This window comes from Lissotriton vulgaris, chromosome 2_1 (assembly GCF_964263255.1).
Source record: "Lissotriton vulgaris chromosome 2_1, aLisVul1.2, whole genome shotgun sequence".
Lineage (NCBI taxonomy): Eukaryota > Metazoa > Chordata > Amphibia > Caudata > Salamandridae > Lissotriton > Lissotriton vulgaris.
In genome coordinates, this window is record NC_141687.1 from 1,850,803,979 (window position 1) to 1,850,828,104 (window position 24,126).

Consider the following 24,126-nt stretch of genomic DNA (forward strand, 5'->3'; position numbering starts at 1 on the left):
AATTTTGTTAAATAAATTCTTATAGATCAACGTTAATTCGTAGTATGACTACTTTCATGTTGTTAAATCAAACTGTCTATTTAAGAAGATCAAAAATCTTCATATAATTGCATTTTCCCACAGCAGATCATTATTTAATCCACATTTAAAGGTATCTAAAGAGGGGGAGGAGCCGAGCCGGCGACCAAGATGGCCGCCTGACGACCGGCTCCGGACGACCCAGCTCCACCGGCTCGATATCCTGATGATGATCCTGACCCCGTCTAGTGCAATAGGCGGGGGAAAGTAAGCGGCGCCCGGAGAGACTACCCCGGTCATTTTATGGGTCCCGGTGACTGGGCAGCGCCGCCTGGGGATTTGCGGCCTGCGCTGGCTGGAAGCCGGGGCCTCGAGTAGCCAGGTCCCCTGGCCGCAGTACAACAACAACGGCCGCCGGGGCGGCCTTGTGTCAGCCCGGTGGCCGCGGGGACTGCTGGTGATTTGCCCCCTGTGTCTCGCTCGCTGTGCGGGACCCCCGCCGAGCGAGTGGGGGCCCTTGAATAAAGGTAGGGCTGTGGCTGTTCCCCTTGTGGAGCCCCCGGGAGCTGGATCCTGAGGCCGTGATCATCCCTGGTTGGCGCTGGGACTGAGGCTGGGCCCGTGGGTTCTGAGTGGGCCGCCTCTGCTGCGTGGACCTGCCCGGAGTCACCGTCGGAGTGGGGGTGGGACAGTCGGTCCCCCCTGCTTGCTGTGGATTTTGAGGTTGGTGCCAGGGGATGGTGGTGCCCCCCTGGTGCCCTGGATGGCCATCGGGGAGGCGTGAGTGAGGCGGGGGTCCCGCTGCATGAGATCTCTGGCAGACCTGCACAGGGGGAGAGACCTTGCCTTGCTGGTGGTGGTGGCGTGGGATTGACCGGGCAGCCGCCTGTTCTGGTGCACTGCTTTGCCCCGGTGGTCTTGGCTGGTGTGCGTCCGTGCCTCTGATTTGGATCTGCCTCGAGAGTGGGGGTCAGCTTCTGGTGACACTATCCTGTTCGAGGCCGGTCCCCCGCTGCAACGGTGGTAGCCTGGGCCGCGGAAAATGGCGACGAAGACGGACTCCGAGAGGCAGAGCTCTAAGACCACCTGGGGGGCTCGGCAGGTGCACTCTAACAAACTTGACAGATATACCCTGTCCAAGGGGTCACCTATAGACCTTAAGAAGGGCCCGGGCAGCGGTACTGACGAGCATCCTGCAGTGGAGGAGCCCACCATAAAGCATCTGATGGCGGCTATCACTGGGGTCCGGTCGTCCCTGGGAAAGAAGATGGAGACCCTTGATGCCAAGCTTGACACGGTGTCGATTGAATTGGGGCTGATCCGGGCCGATCTGATGAAGGCCAACCAGAAGGTCAAGTCGCTGGAGCTTAAGACGACTAGCCTCATAGATGACGTGAGCCAGCTGCAGCGGGAGGTTAGTGATCTTAGATCCTCGAGGGATAGCACGGATCGGCGGCTGAAGGAATATGAAGGGCGGGCCCGACGCAATAATGTTCGCATCCTGGGCGTTCCGGAAAAATTGGAGGGGCAGGCCACTGATCTTTTTGTGGAGAACCTCATCCTCAACCATCTTAAACTGAAGGGACTTTGTGAGCACGTTCCACTGTGAAGAACTTACTGAGTGCCGGGTGGCAGGCCCCGGGTTGGGGCAAATCCTCGACTGATAATTGCCCGTGTGCTCAACTTTCGCGACCGGGATGCTATCCTGCAGGCGGATCGTTCAGCGGATCCCCTGGAATTTGAGAATGCGACGCTCCTGTTCTTTCCTGACTTCACCCATGCGGTCCAGAAACAACAGCAGAGGTTTGTCACGATCAAAAAGAAGCTGAGGGACAAAGGCATGCGGTATGCTATGATGTTTCTAGCCCGCCTCAGAGTTGAACTTCACGGGAAGGCCTGGTTTTTTGACAATCCTGATGTGGCGGCGGACTGGCTGGATAGCTTCCAGCGCCCTGACCAGGAGCCTACGGAACAAGGGGAGGCCGAGGAACAATGAGGTGGTCAGGTGGTGTTTAACAGGGGGCGGTGGATAGTTGCGTAGGGGTGTGTTTCTTTGGGTGGTCGGTGCTTGGATTTTGTGCAAATTTGTGTTTTGGATTTCGTTGAGTAACCTTGAAGTACGGGTGCATTCATGGGACTCGATGGGTTGGGGTTGGCGGGTCGGTCTGTAGGCCCTCCTCTGTTCTATTTTTAGATTTTCGTAGTTGTTAGGGGTGACAGGCAACACTGCTAGTTGGGATGCAAGCTGTATGCAGGGGTGCAGGGAGGGGGGTAGGGGGGACGACTAGGGGTTGGTTATTGTATTTTTGTATTTGAATTTTTTTTACACTGCGTGCCATGGACTTATTTTGTTTTCTTTTGATTTGTAAATGTCCTCCATTAAAGGGGCAGTGGGGATCTCCGCATTGAGTTGGAATGTGAATGTATTGGGTGAGAAGATCAAGAGGGGCATGGTTGGCCAGTTGATTCGGAGGCATTCCCCAGATGTGGTGTTATTGCAGGAAACTCATCTTATGGCAGAGGTCTTCAAACTTTTTGATGCCGAGACCCCCTTGTAAAACCTTTTTAGGCGTAAGGACCCCGTTCCGACCAAAGTTTCTCGAAACTGGTACTCATCAACAACTATCGACCACCATAAATGTGCCTGTTAGACCTCATCACATCCATTATTCATCCACCCACACTTTCACACATCCACCCTTTCATCCTTCCATCCATACATCCATCCTTCATCCATCCACCCCTTCATCCTTCCATCCATACACCCATCCACCCTTCCATCCACCCATCATTCATCCACCCACCTTTTCACCCATCCACCCATCATTCATCCACCCACCTTTTCACACATCCATCCATCATTCATCCATCCACCCTTTCATCCATACATCCATCCTTCATCTATCCACCCTTTCATCCATACATCCATCCTTCATCCACCTACCCTATCATCCATCCATCATTCATCCCCCCACCTTTTCACACATCCATCCATCATTCATCCATGCAACCTTTTATCCATCCATACATACATCCTTCATCCATCCACCCTTTCATCCTTCCTTCCATCCTTCAATCCTTCCATCCATCATCCATCCACCATTTCATCCATCCATCCATCCACCTACCCTTTCATACATCCACCCACCCACCTACCCTTTCATCCATCCACCCACCCTTTCATCCATCCACCCACCCATCATTCATCCCCCACCTTTTCACACATCCATCCATGCATCATTCATCCATGCAACCTTTTATCCATACATACATCCTTCATCCATCCACCCTTTCATCCATCCGTCATCCATCCACCTTTTCATCCATCCATCCATCCATCCTTCCTTCATCCATCCACCCTTTCATCCTTCGATCCACCCTTTCATCCATCCATCAATCCGTCCACCCACCCATCATTCTTCCACCCACCTTTTCTGTGCCTCTCATGGGGCGGGGGGGTGTGTGTCAGTATCTCTCTGCGTCTTCTTCCTTCTTCCTCTCTCATGGGAGGGCATCTCTGTGCCTCCCTGGCGAGGGGGAGGGCAGACAGGGTGTAACAACATCTCACCGTGTAGAACAGCGCCATGTATGAGGGCTCATGGGACTTGAACCAATGATTTATGGGACGTGGGGGGGCGAAGGACTTTTCACGTGCAATTACTGGTGGGACCCACAGCTCCAGGCGCGCAACGTCTATTGAACTCAAGCTCAAAAGTACTTGTCTGTCAGGTGGTCAGCAGCAGTATGTTGTGACTAGCACTGGTCTCTGTCAGGTGGTCAGTGGTAGCATGCTGTAACTAGCACTGGTATGTCAGGTGATCAACAGTTTCATGCTCTGGCTATCATTGTTCATTGTCGCCTGTCAGGTGATCAGCTGCAGCACATCGAGCATTGTTGAGTGATCATAAGCATACTCCAGCTCTCACTGGTCACTGCTGAGTGGTCAGAGGCATCATGAAATGTCTCTTGCGTGTCATTGCCAGACGTCACAGTCAGCATGCATCGCTGCCATTGGTAGTGTTCAGCTGTCACTGTCCATTGGTGAGGCGCGGTATGCTCCAACTGTCACTTCTTATTGGCAGGGACAGGAGGCTCCATTAGTCACTGATCACCATTCAGTGGTCAGAGGCAGAGTCCTGCTGCTTTCAAAGGCAGCGTGCTCCAGCTATCACTGGGTGCTGTCACAGGCAGCATGTTGTGGATATCACTGGTGACGATCCGGTGGTCAGAAGCAGAGTGCTTCAGCTACCTCTGGTCAGTATCAGGCAGTAAGAGGCAGTACCCTCCAGCTTTCTTTGCTACCGATGTCACTGATCTTTACAGCTGGTCGGAGGCAAAGTGCTGCGGCTATTGCCACACGCATCCCTGGTCACTGCCAAGGGGTCACAGGTAGCATGCTGCAGCTGTGAGGTGGTCAGATGCTCCATGACCCAGATATCATTGGCCACTTTCGGTGCGTCAGAGGTTGCATGCTCTGGCTATCACTGGTTTCAGTGAGAGTATCAGCTATCACTGATCTGTCAGGTGGTCAGAGGCTGCATGTCCAGGGCTCTCACTAGTTAGTCAAGGAGTCAGGGATAGTATGCTCTTGTCATCACTTATCACACTCAGGGGCTTTCACGTGTAGTTACTGGCGGGACCCACAGCTCCAGGCGCGCAACGTCCATTGAACTCCAAGGGCTACAGCCTCCTCCCCCAGCCACCCCACCCCGCTCCCCCTTGTGTATGTGAGCCCAGCTGAAACAGCTTGGACACACACAAAGCCACATCCGAATACTTCACAAGTCTTTAATTACCTTTTACTTGTTAATGAGGCTTTGGTGTTTTACACCCCTCGGTGTGAATTAGGCCTCCGCCGTGAGCACCCTCAATCAGCCCGACGCCACTAAGGCAAACCAAGGAACTGCTCTGACAGAATCTGCGACCCCCTTCTCAGGACTCCACGACCCCCCTGGGGGTCGCGCCCCACAGATTGAAGACCTCTGCCTTATGGGAAGGCGGTGCCTGGCTCTCCACAGAGGGAGCTATAAGCTGGTTGCGCATGCTGGTTTTACGACTGGGTCGATAGGGGTCGGGATTTTGCTTAAGAATACCTTCCCGCTGGCCATACAGGCCACATGGATTGAAAATAGAGGGAGATAAGCGGGTATCTCGGGGTTGAGGGAGGGGAGAACTGTAACTTTTTTGTCTGTTTATGTTCCTCCGGCCCTTCAGATTTATACATTCCATGATTTGTGCAAGATTTTTTTGTCCTTGCCTGTTGGGTTGTTGATAATTGCTGGTGATTTCAATGCAGTTATGGATGGGAATGTTGATGGGTGCCCGGCCCGTGAGTTGTTGTCGTCCCAGAGGTGGTTGATTGATTTCGCGGACACTACTGGTCTGGTTGATGGGTGGAGGCTTAAGAATCCTGGTGATTCTCAATATGCACATGTCTCGGCTGCGCACAAATCCCTTTCCAGGATAGATTATGTCCTAGTACCAGCGGCCTATGTGGCGTGTCTCCGGGAGGTGCGGCACTTGGCTAGGGGGGTTTCGGATCACTCGCCTATTTGGTTCATTTTAGACCTTGGCGGGCGTGATGTAGCCCGGGTTGCACCTATAAGCGCTTGGAGGTTCCGAGACCCAGTGGCAAAGAAGGAGATCGTGCGTGTGGTCGATAGGTATTTTCAAGAGAATGTAAACTCGGTGGACTCAGAGTGCTCCTTATGAGAAGTATATATAAACCGTCCTTCGAGGGGAACTGCTATTGTATATTTCGGGAAAGAAGGAGGGGCGCGCCAAGATTGATAGGGTGGAGTTAGTTGCTTGCGCTGGCAGGGAGGTGTCGCTTACTTCCACGACAGAGGGGCTGCATCGTCTGAGTCTCCTTAAGGATGCGTACCGGTCCCTGGCCCGTGATAACGCAAAATCACAACTGGCAGATACCCAGAGCAAGGTTACGAGCACGGGGATAAAGCCGGGAAATTGATTGCCTGGTTGGAAAAGGGGATTGGGAGTCACGGTTGGTTCTGGTACTGCAGCCCGCTGGGTCAGATAAAGTTACTGACCCGCAAGAGATTGTAGATGTATTTGCTGGATACTATAAAGAGGTGTATGTGGCTGAATGTAAATACTCGGAGTCCGAGAATGCAGACATGATTTGTGACATTCCGATGCCTACTCTTTCAAACGAGAACAAGGAGTTCCTTGATTCTCCCCTTACAAATGATGAGGTGGCGCAGGCGATTAGAGGGGTTCGTTCGGGTAAGGCGTCTGGCCCAAATGGGCTCCCCGATAAGCTCTACAAAGTAAATGCAAATAAGTTAGCTCCTTTCATCAGGGCCATGTTTGTGGAGAGTAGGGAGAGAGGTCAGCTTCTGTATGATCAGCATGTTGCAAACATCATAATCTGAAAGAGACATGTTGGTGATAGATACCTTACCTTAGAATATCCCCAGGCGTCAGACTGGATCCGGAAATTTTTGCGTAGCAATACCCCTGCGCGTCGGTAGGCGTAGTCTGCGGGTCCGCGTCCGGCGTCATTAGCGCCGGAATTACGTCGTCGGAGTACTTAGACGCCGCCCATGCGCGCTGACGTCAGTTCTTCTAGCGCAGATCCGGAGAAGCTCTACCCCTAGTCATTTTTTGACTAAACTTTTGATCTTTTTGATCATTCTTTTTCTTCGAGTCTTCTACTCTATCGGTGCCGGTAGGGATGCCCGGGTTCAAACCCTGCTCGAAGTGCGACCGACTGATGTCGGTTACGGACCCCCATCGCTGGTGCCTGAAGTGCTTAGGCCTCGATCACGACGACCCCACCTGCTCCGACTGCCGGGCCCTGACGTCGAAGGCTAGGCGGGAGCGGTCCCGCAAGCGGCTCGAGCTCCGGCAGTCGGCCCCGCGTCGCTCCAGGTCCCGGTCCCACGGGAGGTCAAGGGATAGGTCGCGGGGTCGGAGTCATCGCAGCTCAGGGAGTGGACACCGGTCGTCGGGATCCAAGTCGTCAGGTAAGAGGCATGAGAGGTCGGAGGGATGTCATCGTTCCTCCGACCCACCCCGACGCTCGCACGATGCTGCCGGGGTCTCGGGCGACACCGCCCACGCGGCTCCGCGGGAGTCGCAAGCGTCGCCGCCTGCCCCACACCTTCGGGTCCCTGGGCACAGCGCGACGCCGGAGGAGATCGAGCTGTACCTCATGGCCATGAGGTCCCTCCCTCCTCAGTCGGTTTCCGTGGCGCCTCCGGGCCCAACGGTCCCGACTGGAGGACTTAGCGGGTCGGGTGCTTCGGCCCTGACGCTGTCTTCGCCGCAGGACCTCACTGGATCTGGTTCCGGATCCGGGTCGTCACCAGTCGACCTCATCCGCGCCGGCCCCACGGGTGTCGCCCCCGGCGCCCACTGTGGACACCGTCCCCAATGTTTCCTGCGGTCCGACTCTGGTGCCGATTCCGTCGGCCTTTGGAGATGAGGAGGCCCTGTCTACTAATCCTGTTTTACAGGAAACGGGTGACGAGGAAGATTGAGAGGGGTCCGAGGACCCTCTGGCACAGGAGTGCCAGTCTCAACAGGACTGGATATATGAGCTTGGGGAGGCCAGTGGTATTGACACATCGCCAGACACTGGATTTGTCTCCCTTGCGACTGTGGCTTCGGAGGAGGGGTCTAGATATAGTGTAGTGTTGACGAAGGCAGCCAAGGCCTTAAACCTTGAGCTCCCCGTCGCGGCCGTGAGGACTAACCTCCTCACTGAGGTCCTCAAACTGCAGTCAAGCTCCAGCGAGCCTCTGCTGCCGTTCAAGGAGGCCTTGTGTGACGTTCTTGTGGGCACTTGGTCCAAGCCCGCCACAGGTCCGCCTGTGGATAGGAACGTGACCAGACGCTACCGCCCGGCCCCGGGCGCCCATGCTTTTTGTTCACCCACCCCACCCCCGAGAGCCTGGTCATCCAGGCTTCCAATTCCCAGACCGCATTCCCGTCGGCCCGCCCGACAGGGAATCCAAGAGATACGAACAGTTCGGGAAGAAAGTGTTCTCGTCTGTAAGTTTAGGGCTGCGGTCTGTTAATACTGCCTGTCTCTTGGGCCGCTACACCCACACTCTGTGGGACGCGGTTGCGGACGTGCTGCCACAATGTCCGGAGGAGTTCCGGGCTAAACTCGCCCAAACCCTTGAGGAGGGACGAGATGCAGCGCGCTATTCCATCCGGTGTGGGCTGTATACAACGGACTCACTGGGCAGGGCGATGGCAACGACGGTGGCGGTTCGCCGCCACGCCTGGTTGAGGTTCGCCAACTTCTCGGCCGATGTCCAGGCCACACTTCTGGACATGCCGTTCGATGGCCGTCGCCTCTTCAGCGACAAGGCAGACCATGCGCTGGAACGTTTTAAGGACTCCAGGGCTACGGCCAAGTCCTTGGGCCTCTCGGCCCCACGCCAGCAAACGGGTGCCTTTCGCTCCTTTCGTGGCCACAGAAGGGGCGCCCCCACACGTGCTGCCAGCCACGCTCCGCAAAATGTTCAACATCGCGGTGGCGGCCGTGGAAACCGCTGTGGCGGCGGTCGGGGACAACGGCGAGGCCAGTCCACACCTCCCTCCACAGCACCCGCCTCAAAACCTTCCTAGTCAGAGTTTTCAGGCCCATGTGACGCCTGTGGGAGGCAGGGTTTGCCATCACCTCTCCCACTGGCGCACCATCACATCGGACAGGTGGGTGCTGCAGATTGTCCGAAAGGGCTACTCCCTCTCCTTCGAGGCGACCCCTCCATCCATGCCACCGCGTGTCGGGGGATCACTTGCAACTCCTGCAAGAGGAAGTCACGGCCCTCTTGGCCAAGGGGGCCATTGAGCGCGTTCCTGGGCCAGAAGTAGGGTGTGGATGTTACTCCCACTACTTTCTGGTACCCAAAAAGGGCAAAGGGGGCCTACGCCCTATCTTGGACCTGCGGAACGTCAACGGCTTCCTCCGGAAGGAGAAGTTCAAGATGCTGACTTTGGCTCAGGTCCTAGCTGCCCTGGACCGGGAAGACTGGCTGATAGCGTTGGACTTGCAGGACTCTTATTTCCACATCCCCGTCCTGCCGGCCCACCGGCGTTACCTGCGGTTCACGGTAGGCCAAGAGCACCTTCAGTTTACCGTGCTCCCCTTCGGCCTTACCAGCGCCCCATGGGTGTTCACGAAGGTGATGGAGGTGGTCGCAGCTCATCTGTGCAGGTTAGGGCTGTCAGTCTTGCCCTACCTAGACGACTGGTTAGCGAAGGCGGGCTCGCCCCAGACAGTCGTCAGCCACCTCCAGACTATGGCCGATCTCCTGCATTTGCTGGGGTTCTCCATCAATGTGCCGAAGTCGCACCTGTGTCCCTCTCAGAAGCTCCTCTTCATCGGAGCGGTTCTTGACTCAGCGCAGTTTCGGGTTTACCCTCCCGAACAGCGGGTTCGGGATATACAGGCTCTGATTCCCATCTTTCAGCCGTTATCCCGAGTCTCGGTCAGGTTAACTCTGCGGCTTCTGGGGCTGATGGCCTCCTGCATCCTTCTGGTGCATCACGCCAGGTGGCGGATGCGGGCTCTGCAGGTGGGACCAGAAGTTTCAGTGGGCCCAGCATCAGGGCAACCTGTCCGATCATGTCTTGATCTCAGAGGGCACTGCAAGACAACTGCAGTGGTGGCTCACGGACCGCGATTGGGTCAGTGGCAGATCCCTCTCCCTACCCCACCCGGAGCACGTGGTTGTGACGGACGCGTCCCTCCAGGGCTGGGGTGGCCATATGGGAGAGGCGGAGATCAGAGGCCTCTGGTCTCCGGCGGAGTCCCAGCTCCATATCAACCTTTTGGAGCTGCCGGCGATTCGTCTAGCACTGAAGGCATTCCTCCCCTCTGTCCGGGGGAGTGTAGTGCAGGTGTTCATGGACAACACCACCACCATGTGGTACTGCAACAAACAGGGCGGGGTGGGGTCGTGGACCCTCTGCCAGGAGGCTCTGCGCCTCTGGCAGTGGCTGGAACGTCAGGGCGTGACCCTGGTGGTTCAACACCTGGCAGGCTCTCTGAATGCCAGGGCGGACTAACTCAGCCGTCGGTGCATGATGGATCACGAGTGGCGTCTGAACTCTGACATGGCGCAAGGTCTCTTTCAGCAATGGGGAGAGCCTTGGTTAGATCTATTCACCACAGAAGAGAACGCGCAATGTCATCAGTTCTGCGCGTTGGTATTTCCAAGGCGGCACTCGCTCGGAGACGCTTTTCGTCGCGAGTGGAGTTGCGGTCTATTGTACGCCTTACCGCCTATACCACTTCTGCCCAGAGTGCTTAAGAAGATCAGGTGCGACCGGGCCCAGGTTATCCTTGTGGCTCCGGACTGGGCACGAAGATACTGGTATCCCGAGCTACTCAGCATGTCAGTCGATCCCCCCGATTCGTCTGCCTCTTCGGGAGGACCTTCTGTCGCAGCAGCAGGGGACGGTCCTGCATCCGAACCTGTCCAGTCTCCACCTACAAGCTTGGAGATTGAGCGGCGGCAGTTGAGGCCATTTGACTTGCCTCCCGAAGTCTGTGTTATCATTCTGGCAGCCAGGCGTCCCTCCACAGTCGGTATACGCCTGTAGGTAGAACAGATTTGTGGCATGGTGCACAGCGAAGGCCGTGGACCCTCTCTCTGCACCCCTTTCTGAAGTTCTAGTCTTCCTTCTTTCCCTTACCCAGCAGGGCCTGCTCTGGGCACTCTTAAGGGGTACCTTTCTGCTCTTTCCGCCTTCTTACGGCTACCTGATCAGCCTTCCTTATTCAAGTCCCCCATTGTAAATAGATTTCTGAAGGGCATCGCACACATGTTCCCTCCTGTTCCCTTCGTGATGCCCCAGTGGGACTTAAATCTTGTACTCACTTATCTAATGTGTGCTCCCTTTGAGCCGCTCCACAACTGTCCTCTCTGTCTTCTTACCCTGAAGACTGCTTTCCTGGTTGCCATCACCTCTCTCGAAAGAGGAAGAGAGGCTCCACCGTCCGGACCCAAAACGTGCGCTCTATTACCTAGATCGCACACGCCAGTTCTGGATGTATGACCAACTCTTTGTTGGTTACGTGGGCGCGAAGAAGGGAAAGGCGGTACACAAGAGGACCATTTCGCGGTGGATCATTTTGTGTATTCAGGCATTTTACTCCATGGCCAAGAATGAATGAAATGAATGAAAAAGGATTTATAAAGCGCATGGCTGCCCGGGAGCGTCCCAGCTCTGTAGTGCAGAGGAGATCTGAGGGGAACTAGGGGGGGTGACAGGTGATATTATGGATCTTGTGGGAACAGGTGTGTCTTCAGGAGTTTACGAAACTTCAAGTAGGTCGGTTCGGATCGAAGACTAATCGGCAGGGAGTTCCACAGGGTTGCAGCGGTGACCGAAAAACGCCGCCCTCCAGTTCAGGCCTTCCTAACTCTTTGAACAGTGGCCAGGTTACCCTGGGAGGAGCGCAGGGTCCTGGTTGTTTTGTAGGGATAGAGCTTTTTCCCAAGGATAGGGGGCCCTTTGACCTGAAGGGATCTATGGGTAATACACAGAGCCTTAAATTTGATCCTTTCCCGGACAGGCAACCAATGAAGAGTTTGAGTGCTGGTTTAGCCGATGTTCTCCGGGAGGTGCCTGTCAGCAGCCTAGCCGCTGAGTTCTGGGTGAGATGAAGGATATTGATAGTAGATTCTGGAGCGGCCATAAAGAGGGCATTACTGTAGTCTAATTAAGATAAGACCCTGAATGAGCAACTTTCTGGATTGTGTCGGAAGTAGGGGGAGAATCTTACGGGCTGAGCGGAGTAAGCCCACACAGGCGCCAGCAGTCTTTTTGGCCTGGTTCTTAAGGGAGAGGTCTTGCTCCAGCCATACCCCTAGGCTTTTGAGTTCTTTCTTTGGTGGAGGGAAATCCCCTAGGCACATGGGCCAGATGGAGGTGGGAAGGGATGTCATTTGCTGGCCCAGAAGCATGAGTTCTGTTTTTGTGCCATTTAATTGAAGTCGAGAGTCGCACATCCATGTGTAGATTTCTGACAGGCGTTATGCAGGTTTTTAGAATTGTCCTTTTCCAGGGAGAGCGAGATAACCAATTGGGTGTCGTCAGCGTATGTAACAACTTTAATCCCAAAGGGAGTGACAACATCCTCCAGGGGGGCCCTATAAATGTTAAATAAAGTAGGGCTCAATGAAGAGCCCTGCGCCACCCCACACTGGAGGGAGAAAGGCTTGGAGCGCGCATTCCCTTCCCAAACCTGGAAGGTTCTGTTCTTCAAAAAGGATGTAAGCCACCGCTATGCGGTGCCTCTTACCCCTAAGTTAAAAAGGCGCTGGACTAAGATCTTATGGTCCACGGTATCGAATGCTGCCCTTAGATCCAGGAAGATCAGCAAAGCTGATCCTCCCGAATCCAAGATGCACCTTGCTTCCTCGACCACTGTGTTAAGAGAGCGGTCTCAGTCCCCTGGCCAGGGCGGAACCCGGTTTGAGAGGTGCGGAGCAGCCTGTTGGTTTCTAAAAAAGCAGAGAGTTGTTGATCTGCAGTTTTCTCTGCGATCTTGCTAAGCCCTGGCAACAGAGAAATTGGTTGGAGGTTTGCGAAGTCATGGGGGTCAAGTTCTGGTTTCTTTAGTAGCGCCTTTACTACTGCCTGTTTCCAGCCAGGGGGAACCACCCCTTGATCAAACGAAGCATTAATAAGGTCTGTAGCCAAAGGGGAGATGGTAGGTCCCACATGCTGAAGAATATACATGGGAGCCGGATCATTAGGGGATCCACTCTTCATGGCGGACAGAGCAGTTTGAATATTTGGATATCTGGGTAAAGGAATCCAGAGTGGGGCTTGTGATTGCGGCAGTAAGATCCGCAGGGGCAGAGATATGTGACTTTAGCGGTAGGGATTGTAGGATGTTTATTATTTTGCTCTCAAAGAAGGCCGCTAATTGGTTGCATCTGGTGTCCGCGTATCCTGCACCAGCGGGGGGGTTCGGGATTTTGAGCAGATCTTTTACTATTTTGTATGTCTCTCGAGATGAGTTGGAGGACGTTCTAATTTTCTCTTCGAAGAAGGAAGCTTGGGCTGTTTTCCGAGCTGATTTATAAATCCTCATGGCTGCTTTATATTTCTCCTTATTGAGGGGGGCCCAATCTTTCCTCCTACGTTCCAGGTTTTTGCAGATTTTTCTTAAGTCTCTAAGCTCTTGAGAGTACCATGGTGATTAAAAAACCTTGCTCTTCTTTTTCATTTTTTCTTGGGTGCTACCGAATCAAGGGTATTAGTCAGCCAATTGGTAAAATTAGTGTCAGCTTTCAGTGGGTCGGGATCAGCGGGAGGGGCAGTGTTTTCTAGTTCAAGGGTCCAGCTCTCAAGGGAGAGTTTGGACCATGCTCTCTCCAGAGTGCGAGGCACCTGAGCCTGCGGGCAGTCCGTGTTGGTTTGCCATGCGAACGGGACAAAGAAGTGGTCCGACCAAGGTAAGGGGAGAGAGGGAGATATTTCTAGCTGGGGGATGTTTGAGAAAATCTGGTTGAGAAGATGTCCCTTTGTGTGTGTAGCCTCAAAGTTTTTTAGGTGGAGGTCAAACGCATTAAGCTCCGATTTAAGATCGCCTGCTATTTTGTCGGGGAAGTCATCGAAATGAAGGTTCACGTCCCCTAGTAGAATAAAATTAGGTGTCGCGGCACAGGAGGTAATTGTGGTTTCTAGCAGTGAGCCTACGAATTGTCCTAGGCTTCCGGGGGAGGGGGGGGGGGGCGGTATATAAGAATACCGGATAAGGATTTATTTGGCGTAATTTGTAAGTTAGAATAAACACTTTCACAGTCCGAGATTCCTCCCTCTTGTATCCTGCAGGTGAACTTGTCCCTGTAAACTATGGCCAGCCCACCTCCCTTTCCCTGGGTTCTGTTGTGAAACTGTATCAGGAATCCCTGGGGTAACATACTGACAATGTCTGCCTCAGAGTTGGAGGTCAGCCATGTTTCCGTGAGGAATAATATATCCACGTTAGTATCTTGAATTAGTAGATTGATTTCTATGCAGGGTTTGGGTATAGATCTACAATTAAGCAGGGCCAGGCTTATATACTTCGGCATCTGGCGATTGTCTTTCGAAGGTGGGTCACCCTGGTGAGATGTTAGTGATTTAGAGGGGGTGGTTCTAGTCCTTAGATGCAGGAGTTCATCTCGCGAGTATTCAATACGATGTTCGGAAGAAATGGGCATAGTGTCTGGCCATATACCCAGCCTGGCCCGGACGGGCCCAGATGGAACGGCGCGCCCGCTGCGAGTTCGGGAAGGGGCGTTCATTTTATAGTGACAGGGCCCAAATCGCCCAGCCACTAGAGCGCTGTCCTTCACCTGATCCAAGATGGCGCCCGAAGTCTGCACCTCGAGGGGAATGGATGCGAGTTCACCGGGAGCCCGAAAATCGGCTTCCAATGATGCAGGGTATTCCGCAGGTAAGATGCGGCGCAATGCGGCAGTAGGGGGTGAATTTTAAAAAACACAAGTATTTCAATTTGGAGGATAGAAAGTAGCGTAAATTAAATTGTCTAGCAAGTGATATATTTTTTTTTAAAAAGCTCTATACTCCCGGCTTCCGCCTCAGGAGTCCATGCACACAATGCTTAGGAAGGAGCCCCCTGCTGGATTGCGGGCTCATTCCACTCAAGCCACGGCAACAACAACTGCCTTGGGCCGAGGAGTCCCCTTACAGGACATTTGCCAGGCGGCTACGTGCGCCTCGCTGCACACTTTCGCAAGACACTACTGCCTGGACAGTCAAGTCTGGAGGGATGGCTTCTTTGGCCGTTCCGTCCTCTAGGACTTTCTGGTGTGATATTGGTTCGCAGACCCACCACCGGGGTTGGTATTGCTGGGGTATCTATTCTAAGGTAAGGAATCTATCACTAACGTGTCTCTTTCAGATGCACAAGTTACTACTTGTGTAACGATATATCTGTAAGAGACATTAGTTAGTGATAAATTCCTTACCGACCCACCCATCCTCCCCGTTCTGTGATCCGATATCTAGGGTTAAGGTCATCCCCTTTCTGGGCCCTAGTTTCATGGCACCAGTGTTGGTTCTATCAGGGCTCTGCGTATCTGGCGCGGAAAAGCTGTATTTCAGAACTGATGTCAGTGCGCATGGGCGGCGTCTAAGTACTCGGATGAGATCATTCCGGCGCTGCCGACGACTGACGCGGAGCCGCAGACGACGCCTACCGACGTGCAGGGGTATTGCTATGCAAAAATTTCCAGATCCAGTCTGACGCCTGGGGATATTCTAAGGTAAGGAATCTATCACTAACTAATGTCTCTTACAGATATATCGTTACACAAGTAGTAACTTGTGCATCCTGCATAAGGAAGGTAAGCCGAAGACCGAGTGTTCTTCGTATAGGCCAATCTCCTTGTTAAATGCTAAACCCAAAATCTTGTCAAAATTATTGGCGAACCGCCTGGTAAAGGTTATCACGACGCTGATTAATCCAGATCAGTCAGGTTTTATGCCCCGCCAGAACACTGCTCTTAATTTGCGCAGGTTGCATGGGGTTCTGGTTCTCGGAGGGGCATCACGGATACACAAGCCGACTGTTTTGTTATCCTTGGATGCCACCTTGGCCTTTGACAGAGTGGAATGGCCCTATCTTTTTGCCGTCCTGGGCAAGATGGGTATAGGCTCTGAGTTTGTTTCTTGGGTCCGCCTCTTATACTTGGGTCCGCTGGCCCGAGTAGTTGTCAATAACCACAGATCGGCTGATTTTGCATTGGAGAGGAGGGGCAGCAGAAAGGCTGTCCTCGCTCCCAGCTGTTATTTGCGTTGGCCCTCGAGCCGCTTGCGGCTTGGGTTCGCTGGGATAGATCAATTAAAGGGCTCAGATGGACACCCGACTGGGAGGACAAGATATCTCTTCACACGGATAATATTTTGTTGTCTTGACCTCTCCTCGAACTTCGCTCATAGTATTTTTAGACATCCTGGAGGTGTTTGGCAGATATTCCGTCTTCGCTATTAATTGGACAAAGTCGGTCCTGTTTGTCTTGAGTGGTGACCCCCCGGATGTTCCTCCAGGTTGTCCGGTCAAACTGGAAACGGAGGGATTTAAATATCTCAGTATTTTTATATCCCTGAATCCTCAGAGCAGATACTCCAATAACCTGTTGCCTCCCTTGGCTTGGCTTAGGCGCGACGTGACTCGTTTGAAGTTGCTTCCGGTTTCTCTTCTCGGTCGTGCTGTGCTGTTTAAGATGATGGCTCTTCCTCGTTTCCTTGAAAACAAGGAGAGGGGCTCTAAAAATCCAAAGGGACAGAGCGCTACAACTGACAATGTCAAAATAAGATTCCCTTTGGAGTGGAATTTTAAAGAAATGTCTTAGTGTCCATTCACCCCGCTGTCAAACATTTAATTCAGCCATACTAGAACACCTACATAGGAAAACACAACACAGTTTTTTTGGTTTTAAAAAACAGAATCTGTTCTTTATATAATATACATATATTTAGCAGTACAAAATTAATTCCATAAAATTTGCAAGAATACACAAAATAAAATCATTGCACATGATAAAATAACAATATCACAATAATCACCCAAGGAGAATATATTAAGACCGCAATACTACATGGAAGGAAATGAAACCGAACAAACACCAGGTTTGACCTTTGGACAGTTAATTCAAACAAAGTAGTGAACTAGGGAGAGGGCGTAACGTTTTATGCCTCTGTACCACTAGACCCTAAATGAATTTAACCCAACTTCGAGGCGTCGACGCGTTTCGGTGGCGCCACAATAATTAGGCCACCATCATCAGGACAGAAATGGATACTTTTTCCTTCCTTAAAGTGCGATATGTAAATGAATCTTTGTGATATAGTCCTTGGTTTCTTATAATCCCGGAACTAATAGTGTATCGGCAAAAGTTGAGGGTAAGGATGATCTATACCTCTAAGAAGGGAATAATAATTATCCCAGATGATAAATGGTTGATCTCTGTTGTGATCTTAACAACCTTGGTATTTCGAGGGCAAAAGTCATCTTCATAAAAAAAGTCTAAAATATTTCTCGTGTGTAGCTGAGTGATGGTCTACTAGATCTGATTCGGCACCCCTCTTTCAAAGTAGTGCATACATTCCTCGAATTAGGCGTTGAGCGTCCTAAGTAAACTGCGTATCTTCGCCGGTTCTATCTTCCTCATTTCCTCTACGTGCTTCAGAATTCTATGGACCCGGTTCCCCCTTCGTACTTCAGGGAGGTTGAGTCTCTTCAGAGACCGCTTCTTTGGGACGGAAGGCCCCGAATTGTGAAATTGACGTTGCCATGGTATGACGGGGGGCATCGGCCTGCCTAATATCCGTAAGTATTATTGGGCGTCACAATTGGCGGCGGTTAATCAGGCTATCTATGGCTTTCCGTTGGACCCCGGCTATATTATGGACCGCGGCCAGGTTCCCAGGGGGGGAATTCACTAGGGCACTTTATGCGAGGCGCGGACGCTTCCCCCTGGTGGGACCAACGGCGACTGCTGTTCAGGTCTGGCACGAGGCTAACCGCTCCCTTAAGTGGGATGGGAAGATCACACTGGCCACACTCCTGGAATTCTGAACGCTTGGGCATCTTATGGAAGTCAAAGGGTTTCGACAAATGGGACCTCATTGGGATTTCCCGAGTTGGGGATCTCTTGGGTAAGGATGGCATCCTCCCATTTGAAACTTTGCAGGAACGATATCAATTGCAAGGGAGCGAGAGGTTTCGGTACCTTCAGAATAGACATGCGCGGCTTGCTGGTATTCCTTGTGACACGAAGCTCCCGGAGGCTTCCCAGTTGGAGGATCGAGTGTTGGACGGTCATCTTCCAACTAAAACGATCTCCTTAATCTATTAAAAAACTAGTTAATAACACGGAAGATCCCTTGGTGGTACTTAGGGACCAGTGGACAGCAGATGGATTGATCCTACATGATGAGGACTGGAGGGAGGCCGTGGCCTCTCCGAGGGTCGTTGCAATCCAAACGAGGCTCCGACTGGTTCAGTTGAAGGTCCTCCACCGCTGCTATGTGACTGGCCCACGGCTGGTGCAAATGGGCTTGGCTGTGAGTGATGAGTGCAAGAGAGGATGTGGCGAGTCTGGAACGTTCTTTCATGTGTTGTGGGACTGTGCCCTCGTTCGGGGCTATTGGTCCACTATTCATGCCAAGGTGCGTGAGGTGTGGGGAGTGAGCTTTGAGTTGGAGGCGCAGCGTTGCCTCCTGAATGTTTGGGACCCGACAGATCTCCCGTCCCATGGAAAGGTGTGGGCCACGTTGGCATGTGGTATTGCCAGACGTAATATAGCACAATTGTGGGGGGCGAATCAGCCACCTACAGTCGGGAAATGGATGGAAGATTTGGACTGGTGCATGTTTAGAGAGCGGGTGGTGTATGTGGCTAGGGGGAGGCCCAAGAAATGGCGAAAGATTTGGGGGCCCTGGAATGTTTATAGAGGTGATATATGCGCTCCCTCTGCAGAACCGGAAGATTCAATAATGTCGGGGGACCCTTAAACCCGGATGTTGGTATTTACGTAGGAAAATTTCTGTATAGGAGGATATATTTTATTATGTTATTTTAGAAGCTTGTTAAGCGCGCAGCTACCCCCGACGGGGGTGTCCGGCGCTCAAGATATACAACAGCCAGAGAAGTTCAGTGACGTCCAGGGAGATAGAGTGGGTTAGATCAGAGAGAAGAGGCAGGTCTTAAGTTTTGTGCGTGAGATGCATCCCAGTGTATTTATTGTAAGTGTTTTATAATTTTTATGTGTTTAATAAAAAGAATTTTAAAAAAAAGGTATCTAAAGAGAAGATCCAATAAACCTTTCTTTTTTTGCAAATTACCAATTCGCCTTTATCATCGGACATTTTAACTTTTTCCAAAATTAGCCATTGCATGTCTTCTGGTTTTTGGTTCAAATCAAATAATGTTTGACTAAGGGTGCAGTTAGCTTTGCTGTCCTAATAGCAGACCGATGTTCTGTAATTCTTGTTTGGATTGCTCTAGATGTCTCTCCGACATAGCCCAATTGGCATGGGCAAAGGATTAAATGAATCACATTTTGAGTCCATGATTGTTGTGCCTGAATGGTGAAACCATTAAGAATCAACAGGTGCACTACCATTAATGGTGTCTTGAATAAAAGGTTGCCTAAGTATGATAATCAAACCGTGAATGAACAATTATGTCTTTAATATTTTTAATTTTGATGATGCACAAATAGTGGTTTAGCAATTGTATTCTTTTGTTCTGGATCACTGTTTAAAATATGCCAATTGGAATTGATAATTTGTTTGACTGGCATTTAAAGTAGAATGTTTTGTGACACATACAAGCTGGTTAGATTTTGTACCTGTAGCTAATTTAAGGAGATGATCCCTATCGTAAAATCTTGCTCACTTGTATGATTCCCTCACCAGCAAGACAAAATCTGATATATTTGTACAATTACACCGCACTTGTAGTAATTGCGAAAAGGGAATACTTTGTTTCTGAGTGTGCGGATGATAAATCTTAAAATGCAGGAGAGTATTCCTTGCAGTAGGCTTAACAAATAAATCTACTTATAAAACATCTAAATTGTGTCCAATTAAACTGTCTAGGAATTCGACCTCTTGTGTACTGGTATGTGCAGTAAATCTAAGATTTGTGTCTGCTAAATTGAGCCACTGTAGGAATTCTTGTAGATTGTCTTCCCTATTCGTCCAGATAAAGAAAATGTCATCTATATTTCTGGACAAATGGGAAACCGACTCAAAAAATGGGGCAACTTCATTATAGATATATTTAATCTCAAAAAGGTCCATGTAGATATTTGCTATAGATGGTGCTACTGAGGCCCCCATACTTACACCTTTAATCTGGCGGAATAAATTCTGACCAAACTTAAAAACATTTTCAGTTAATACTATATTTAAACATTCAATTAAAGTTTTAGAGCAAATTCATCTATGAACTCTTCAGTTGCCTCCAGTGCTTCTTTTTGTGGACTGTTACTATATAGTGACTCTATGCCATTTATTTCCCAGCACAAAATTTAGGGAACCTCTTCAAAATAATCCCTTTTCACATTAGTAATTTTCACAGTGTAGTATGAACTAATTGGCCTGTAATGTGTAATTTGTGTCTGATTGCCACCACTAATTATGTAGTCCTTTTTCTTTTCAGTTTTTTGTGAGGCCTTAAGAAGTTTACATCATTTCTTTGACGAAGAAGAGGTCTTGCACAGAACCCAACCTCCTTTGCTGCGCTTGTTGCAGCTGAATTCCATGCTACGAACCCCAGAGTTTAACGTAAGAAAACTGATGCTACATCATTTTTAGGTCGAGCATTCAAGACCTCTTATATATACTTTACTACCTACTTATATGTGTATGTATTTTGTGGGCTCTGGAGATCAGTTCTAGTACTTGTCTGCTTCGGGACTTTTTTTTCTGTTCAACTACCTCTATTAAACTGTCTTGATAGATTTCTCTCCAAAGCACAAGTGTACAGTATGTGCAACCACACTCGCAGCAACCCACCGGTGACACCCCAAATGGACTCCACATGAGTTTGATAAAACAAGTATAAACTTTATATAAAAAGATATACAATCAGACCACACAATACAAAAGCCAGCATATAATAAAGGGTAATATTCGTTCCGGCTGGCTGGTAGGTTCAAATCCCAACCACTGCTTTTCAAACGCTATGTTGGTCGTAATGCTAGCATCAATCCATTTGTAGAGCTCACTACTTACCTGTGAAGGTCTCAAGGCGTCAGGGATGGGGCGGGGGTACTGCTACTGCTTGAATAGCCAGGTCTTGAGAAGTCTCCTGAAGGTCAGCAGGTCCTGGGTCTGTCATAGGCGGATGGGGAGGGTGTGCCAAGTCTTGGCGGCGAGGTTGGAGAATGATCTGCCGGCGGCGGTCACTAGTCAAATGCAGGGGACGGTGGTGAGGTCAGCGGAGCAAAACTGGCGGTTCGGGGTGTAGAAGAGGAGTCGTTCGTTGAGGTACGCTGGTCCAGTGTTGTGGAGTGCTTTGTGAGCGTGGGAGAGGAGCTTGAAGGTGATACTCTTGTTGATGGGGAGCCAGTGCAGGTCTTTCTGGTGGGTTGTGATGAGGCTGTGGCGGGGGATGTCGAGGATGAGGCGGGCAGAGGCGTTCTGTATGCGTTGTAGTTGTTCTGGAGTTTGGCTGATGTTCTCGCTTAGAGGGCTTTGCCTTAGTCCAGCCTGCTACTCACGAGGGCCTGGGTGACGGTCCTTCTGGTTTCGGTGGGGATCCAACTGTAGATCTTGCGTAGCATGCGGAGGGTGTTGAAGAAGGAGGAGGAGACGGCGTTGACTTGCTGGGTCATTGACAGCTATGAGTCCAGGATGACCCCCAGGTTGCATGCGTGGTCAGCGGGCGTGGGTGCCTCTCCCAGCGCGGCCGGCCACCATGAGGTGTCCCAGGTGGAGGGGGTGGATCAGATGATGAGGACCTCCGTCTTGTACAGGTTCAGTTTCAGGCGGCTGTTCATCCATTCGGCGATGGCCTTCATTCCTTTGAGTAGGTTGGTTTTGGCGGTGGTTGGGAGCCTTGGTGAGGGAGAGTATTAGCTGGGTGTCGTCGGCGTATGAGATGATGTGGAGGTCGTGCGATCGGTGCCAGCTAGACGTTGAAGAGTGCCCAAATGAGGGACGATCCTTTGGGTACGCCACAGATGATCTTGGTATCTTTAGATCAGAATGGAGGGAGGCGGACACTCTGGGTTCTTCCGGTGAGGAAGGAGGTGGTCCAGTCCAGGGCTTTGTCGCGGATCCCTGCGTTGTGGAGGCGTGTGCGTAGGGTGTGGTGGCAGACTGTGTCGAAGGCGGCCGAAAGGTCCAGGAGGATGAGGGCAGCGGTTTCTCTGTTATCCAGCAGAGCCCTGATGTCGTCGGTGGCAGCGATGAGGGCTGTTTCAGTGCTTTGGTTACTGCGGAATCAGGATTGGGACGGGTCCAGGATGTTCTCTTCGAGGATGGAGGTCAGTTGCCTGTTGACAATCTTCTCTAGTACTTTCGCCGGGAACGGGAGTAGTGGGGGTCTGCCTTGGGTTTCTTGAGTAAGGCGTTGATCTCTGCGTTATTTCAGGTTTCGGTCTTGATGGAGTTGTTGATGATCTTGCCCTCAATCTACCGCTCTCGCTCTGCCGCCCTTGCTCTGCCGCCCTTGCTCTACCGCCCTTGCTCTACCGCCCTTGCTCTACCGCCCTTGCTCTACCGCCCTCGCTCTATCCATCGCCCTCCCTCACTCTCTCTATCCATCGCCCTCCCTCACTCCCTCTATCCATCGCCCTCCCTCACTCCCTCTATCCATCGCCCTCCCTCACCCCCTCTATCCATCGCCCTCCCTCTATCCATCGCCCTCCCTCACCCCCTCTATCCATCGCCCTCCCTCTATCCATCGCCCTCCCTCACCCCCTCTATCCATCGCCCTCCCTCTATCCATCGCCCTCCCTCTATCCATCGCCCTCCCTCTCTCCATCGCCCTCCCTCTCTCCATCACCCTCCCTCACTCTCTCTCCATTGCCCTCCCTCACTCTCTCTCCATCGCCCTCCCTCACTCTCTCTCCATCGCCCTCCCTCACTCTCTCTCCATCGCCCTCCCTCACTCTCTCTCCATCGCCCTCCCTCACTCTCTCTCCATCGCCCTCCCTCACTCTCTCTCCATCGCCCTCCCTCACTCTCTCTCCATCGCCCTCCCTCACTCTCTCTCCCTCGCCCTCTCTCTATCACCCTCCCTCTCTCTCTTGCCCTCCCTCTCTCTCTTGCCCTCCCTCTCTCTCTCGCCCCCCCCTCTCTCGCCCTCCCTCACTCTCTCGCCCTCCCTCCCTGTCGCTCTCCCTCCCTCTCTCGCCCTCCCTCTATCCATCGCCCTCCCTCTCTCCATCGCCCTCCCTCTATCCATCGCCCTCCCTCTCTCCATCGCCCTCCCTCTCTCCATCGCCCTCCCTCTCTCCATCGCCCTCCCTCTCTCCATCGCCCTCCCTCTCTCCATCGCCCTCCCTCTCTCCATCGCCCTCCCTCTCTCCATCGCCCTCCCTCTCTCCATTGCCCTCCCTCTCTCTCTTGCCCTCCCTCTCTCTCTCGCCCCCCCTCTCTCTCGCCCTCCCTCACTCTCTCGCCCTCCCTCACTCTCTCGCCCTCCCTCACTCTCTCGCCCTCCCTCACTCTCTCGCCCTCCCTCACTCTCGCCCTCCCTCACTCTCTCGCCCTCCCTCACTCTCTCGCCCTCCCTCACTCTCTCGCCCTCCCTCACTCTCTCGCCCTCCCTCCCTGTCGCCCTCCCTCCCTCTCTCGCCCTCCCTCTATCCATCGCCCTCCCTCTCTCCATCGCCCTCCCTCTCTCCATCGCCCTCCCTCTCTCCATCGCCCTCCCTCTCTCCATCGCCCTCCCTCTCTCCATCGCCCTCCCTCTCTCCATCGCCCTCCCTCTCTCCATCGCCCTCCCTCTCTCCATCGCCCTCCCTCTCTCCATCGCCCTCCCTCTCTCCATCGCCCTCCTTCTCTCCATTGCCCTCCCTCTCTCCATTGCCCTCCCTCTCTCTCTTGCCCTCCCTCTCTCTCTCGCCCCCCCCTCTCTCTCGCCCTCCCTCACTCTCTCGCCCTCCCTCACTCTCTCGCCCTCCCTCACTCTCTCGCCCTCCCTCACTCTCTCGCCCTCCCTCACTCTCTCGCCCTCCCTCACTCTCTCGCCCTCCCTCACTCTCTCGCCCTCCCTCACTCTCTCGCCCTCCCTCACTCTCTCGCCCTCCCTCACTCTCTCGCCCTCCCTCACTCTCTCGCCCTCCCTCACTCTCGCGCCCTCCCTCACTCTCTCGCCCTCCCTCACTCTCTCGCCCTCCCTCACTCTCTCGCCCTCCCTCACTCTCTCGCCCTCCCTCACTCTCTCGCCCTCCCTCACTCTCTCGCCCTCCCTCACTCTCTCGCCCTCCCTCACTCTCTCGCCCTCCCTCACTCTCTCGCCCTCCCTCACTCTCTCGCCCTCCCTCACTCTCTCGCCCTCCCTCACTCTCTCGCCCTCCCTCACTCTCTCGCCCTCCCTCACTCTCTCGCCCTCCCTCACTCTCTCGCCCTCCCTCACTC

At 52.5% G+C, this 24,126-nt stretch overlaps 1 protein-coding gene across 2 annotated transcripts in view; it reads left to right on the forward strand.

The window, feature by feature from the left end:
• The window catches only part of LOC147733403 (zinc finger MYM-type protein 1-like), a 77,940-nt gene that overhangs the window by 46,237 nt on the left and 7,577 nt on the right, over positions 1-24,126 (forward strand). For both annotated transcript variants that reach the window (XM_086958023.1, XM_086958024.1), the window contains one exon: positions 20,195-20,319. The gene's annotated coding sequence lies outside the window, so the exon portion shown is untranslated. The remainder of the gene's footprint in view (positions 1-20,194; positions 20,320-24,126) is intronic.